Here is a 5641-nt window from a genome sequence, read left to right on the forward strand (position 1 = left end):
GTCTGTGTGGCAGAGAATTTAGAATCTAAGCCCCATTTGTGCAGAGATTCATCTGAATGATAACATTTTCTCTCCACAGCACTGCAAAATATGTTGATGTTATATAAATGAAGGTTAATAATAATAATAATAATAATAAAAAAAAGTGAAGAAACAAAAATGTGCTTTTAGTTTTGAAAACATTTAAAAATAATCAACTATTATCCATATATTTGGCTATTACCATCTAGTTCTGACTTAGTGTCCATTAAATGCTTTGTTTTCTTTAAAGCTTGTACAACTCACAACCATAACATCATTAAGACAAAATCTGGTTGCTTACTTTATGACTTTAATGTAATACGAACAGACATTTCATTTTTCCTTATTCATTATTTTTCCCCTACTTAAATGACATTAGTCACATACGGTAACTTTATAGCCACAAATAGATAAACTGAACTTCACTGTAAAAATGAAAAAAAGCTACTGTTTTAAAATGGTGTCAGTTTCAATATCCCTTCTGGCACTAAATAGTTGAATGGATATGGAGGAAATTAAGATAAAAAAGCTGTATTTGATTAAACCATTTAGTCAGTAACCATGACTATATATTTCCTAACAAATTACTATGTTTAAATCCACCCATTGGTTGACAGATTTTATAGTTTAAACGGCTCACTATAGGGACAGTATACCTTTTTCCCTCTGATTTTAAAACATTATATCAATCACCTTAATTATATTTGGTGAAAAACAACTGTCAATATAGTCACTGTTTGTTTTAATGTGTATTGAAGAAGTCAGTGAGGTGGGGTGATAAGGCAATGCATAAATTAATTAGCTTCCCACAGTACCTTATAGCTTGATCAAATTAAGAAATAAATAACCATTTAATAATCATGAAAATAAGCATTGTTTTTATTGTAAGGAGTACAAAACATTCCCAATCCATCACAGAGTTGTTGTATGTAAGCAAATGCAGGTTGTTCTATAGCTGTCAACTTCTAAACTGAGGATACACAAATATGCAAGAGATGAAGAATGAAAAGTAAAAAGTGCTCTAACCCTGGTCAAATATATCACAAATAATCATATTCCCACTTAAGAGGGATTTGTTAAGTGGTGAATAATGAAATTATTATTATACAATGCACTTATGTCAACTAAAATATATGTGGGATAATGCACCCCCTACTGTAAATAATTAGAATATTAGAAGAAACTATTGAGTTCCTTGGCCATGTAAAAACATGGACGTCCAAGGTAATTTCTAATATATTTAATAATTTATTATAGGGGGTACACTACTTCGTACAATACACTACGGATGTGTTTGAGTACAATAACTACACAGAAGACATACACAATTCAGAAGAATAGATTTGTGAACGTGAACATAAAACTCTCAAGTAAAATAAATATTTTAGTTTGCATGGCATAGTCAAATAAGATAAATGGGTTTAGAGTGCATTTATATTGGTGTTCTCTGTGAGAGGTTGCACTACCTTTTACCCCAATCAAAAAGCCTTCGATTCTGTGGTGGAGAATCAGTCTTGTCCCTTTACTTATAATGGGAGGTACTTTATATATTTCACTTATGCTTTGGGTCAAAGCTCATTCCAATGTGCACTTTGGCTAATATAATAAAAAGCTTCAAAAATGCTAGAGTGCCACATACAATAACTTTTCAATGCTCCCTCCCTCTTGTGGTTTATTTAACACATATATAAGCATAATACGATGAGTATTTTAAGAGAAAACATAAAAAGTGGAATTAATAATCTGAGAGATCATGGTAGAAGATTGCACTTTAACTGAATTTTGTATTATTTCCATCCACTGCCTCCCATTTTGTGGACCTATGATTTAGCATGGTATCTGTACATCAAAATAGAAACCAACATCATCTATTTAGTAAAGTAAGAGCCACATTCTTTTCTAGTTTGTGTAAGATGTTTAGAAATATTGCTTAATTCATCAATGTAAATCTCATGATTTTCCAAACACATATACACATAAAATATATATTTGTTTGTTATTCCCGTCTTTCCTCCTCTGTTAGTGTTATTGATAGCATTGCTTTTGATGACTTGCTGAGATTACTTCCTTGTTGTCATGTTTACTTTTCCTAAGTCAACTAAGTTAACCATGGAATCATATTAAGGCATTTTCTGATCGATCAACATAAAGATCTCCTGAATAATATTTATACGACAATACAAAGACAGTGTAAACCTTGATATGTCCTCAGTAGGTGCTCTTGCACACATAAACAACTATTGATGGTGGGTGGGGAATCATGCTGGGGCTCATATTGACTTTGGTGATCTGCTGACCTGTTGTTTAAAGTGTGTATTTTTATATTCTGTTGTGTTATTATGTGTTATTTTTGTATCTTTCGCTTTCCTCCTTGCCTGTGGGATTCCTGAACCTAAGGGGGCCAGGTAACATAGTGAAATTCGGTATCCTCACAGTATGCATGTTCTCTCAGGCAGTGGTTGGGTGCTGTATATATGTTCTGGAAGGCAATGGTGGAGTGCAGCATGTATGTATATTCTGGCAGGCAGTGGTGAAGTGCAGTATGTATGTATGTATGCTCTGGCAGGCAGTGGTGGGGTAAGCATGTGTGTATGCTCTGGCAGATAGTGGTGCGGTGTGTTTGTATGCTCTGGCAGGCAATGGTGGGGTGCAGTATGTATGTATGCTCTGGCAGTAAGTGATGAGGTATGTATGCTCTGGCAGGGAGTGGTAGGGTATGTATGTATGATCTGTCAGGCAGTGGTGGAGTGCAGCATGTATGTTTATTCTGGCAGGCAGTGGTGAAGTGCAGTATGTATGAATGCTCTGGCAGGCAGTGGTGGGATGCAGAATGTATGTATGCTCTGGCAGGCAGTGGTGGGGTGCAGTATGTATGTATGCTCTGGCAGCTAGTGGTGCCATGTGGTGCCATGTGTTTGTATGCTCTGGCAGGCAAAGGTGGGGTGCAGTATGTATGTATGTATGTATGTATGTTCTGGCATGCAGTGGTTGGGTATGTAAGTAGGCATGTTCTGTCAGGCAATAGTGGGGTGCAGTGTATATGTATGTTCTGGCAGGTAGTGGTGGGATACATAGGGGTTCTCTGGCAGGCAGTGGTGGGCTGCAGTATGTATGTATGTTTTTGCAGGAAGTGGTGGGTTATGTTTGTATTATCTGGCAGGCAGTAGTGGGGTTCAGTATGTATGCATGCTCTGGCAGGAAGTGGTGGGGTATGTATAAATGTTCTGGCAGGGGTTGTTGGGGTATGTATGAATTAAAGTTTGTTATTAGGTGGTTCTTATAAATTCCCCGGTTCTCCCAACTCACAATTCTGGAATTCAGAGTTTTCTTACATTAGTGTCAAGGAGTCTTTTGATTTATGTCCATCGGTCCTTGCTAACATAACTTTGCTTTTCTTTTTTAAAATTTCTTCAAGTGCTCAGGCTTGTCATCCTTCTATTCATAACTCTGTTATCATCTATTTTATCAATATCTATACTCCAATTAATCAGTTAGTTATTATCTGAGAGACTACTGGAATGTATTCTCATTTATTTACAGTAGAGCTGCCATTTAGTTATTTATAGTTTAAGCATTATATAAAGTAACAAAATGGTGGAAAGATGATGCTTCTAGTCTAAATGCTGTATCCTTCTGAAAAAACCACAGTGGCTTCCTTGGTATTTGCTAATCTTGTCATTTTTCAGATATCTGTCATCAGTAAAATTACTGCAGCCGGAGTTAAATATCCCCGCTTGTACTGCACCACTGTAAAGCAGTTATGAAGAAATCAGGAAAGGGGTAATATATGAAGTCTGTTTGTTAACTGATTGGATATAGAACTTATTTGTCCACATGATAGCATTCTGATAATGCTATCACGAATGTCATGACACTAGCTAGTAAGGTGCCAAAGAGGATCTCTCAGCCCTTTATAAGAAAAAAAGAGGTAAATGTAGAATATTATAATATAATTGTCAGTCATCTCACCCATGGATTGCTGGTCCCTCTGCATTTATTGGAGAGAAGGAAGAAAAGAGAATGTCAGTGTTTTCTGCTGCAGAACTACGGCTGCACAGTACAAGTGTATAGAATCGCATTACCATCAGAGTGGTCAGGCAAAGTGTTATAAAACAGCAGGATGATTTTCTATGAGGATGGAAACTCTGAGAAAGAATTCAGTTTTGGTAATGAAAACACAAGGAGAAATGTTGGCTCTTTCACCCCCTCCCTTCTATCTCGCCTAATATAGGCAACCCAACACTTCGGACTTGTTGTACAGTGATAAGAATCTGCTGCTTGCTGTCATATTTGTGGCAGCTGTGCTGGGACTAGGACAGTGGGGGTAGATGTATGCAGCTGTCTTAGGACACATATAGGTGCGTGGAGGGCAATAGATGACAGATAGGGGCAGGGTGCTGGGAAAGTTCCAGGTGTAGATTCCAGCATCTGTCACGCTCCGGCCCCGCATATGGGTACCAGCGTCTGTACCTTCTTATCGCGGGCGGTGATACCGGCATACCCTAGCACATCAGTTTCATTATGGGCACCATCTTGCAGTCGGACTTGCGCATGTGCAGAACTGCAGTCCACCCTTGAAACCTCTTCTCTTCCCTCATTGGCCACAGGATCATGGGGCGCTATTTAAATCACCTGACTGGCGCCTGTTCTTCAAGCTCACTTTCTGCAGCAGTGAATCTGGCTCCTGCTTCCTCTGTGACCTGCTTCCGTTGTGTCAGCCTGCTCTCAACTCTGTGGCCAGCATTGAACTACCGCTGTTCCAGTGACTTTACTACTACTTCCTGAGTTACTCATATTGTGTCAGCTTCGGTTCTCTCTCCGCTGCCTCTCTGAACTACTGCAGTTCCTGTGACTCCTCAGCTGCTGTCCTGAGTTACCACCATTTGTCAGCCTGCTCTCCTCTCCGTGGCCAGCATTGAACTACCGCTGTTCCAGTATCTCTACTACTAACTCCTGAGTTACTTATATCGTGTCAGCCTCTGTTCTCTCTCCACTGCCTCTCTGAGCTACCTCTGTTCCTGTGACTCCTCAGCTGTTGTACCAAAGTTGTTTTAGTCTGCTCTCCTCTCCGTTGCCAGCATTGAACTACCGCAGTTCCAGTGACTCCATTGCTTTTCCTGACTTACCTCCTTGTGTCAGTGTCTGTCTCCCATCATCTCCTGGCTCCTCCATACCTCTCTGCTGTATATTCTCTCACGGGGCCGCGACCTGTGGGATAGGTGCCGCTTGCAGGTTTCCCGGTGAATACCACCTACCCATTAGACTCCGCGCCTGTGAGTGAGCCTTGTCATATCCAGCAGACTCTGGGGATCCACAGCTCTGCCAAGACAACCGTGACAGCATCATTGCACTGCCCTGGACATACGGATCCACTCTCCCTGCACCTCTATTTGATATTTTGTGCCATTAGGGTGCAGGACAGAGCTACTGCCGGTGGAGGAGAGTCACAGCCTGGTGACTAGGACTAAGAGCATTGACTGGGGTTGCATCTATGTGAGCGTCCTGTGGGTGTGTGGTGACAGAAACCAGGAATGTGCCAGAGACTACGAGAGACTCCATCTGCAATCCTGGAGGGCAGCAACAGGCCACACTGTAAGTTTAATCACTTTATCTATGCCGT

The sequence above is a fragment of the Mixophyes fleayi genome, chromosome 2 (assembly GCF_038048845.1).
Source record: "Mixophyes fleayi isolate aMixFle1 chromosome 2, aMixFle1.hap1, whole genome shotgun sequence".
In the NCBI taxonomy this organism is placed as follows: Eukaryota; Metazoa; Chordata; class Amphibia; order Anura; family Limnodynastidae; genus Mixophyes; species Mixophyes fleayi.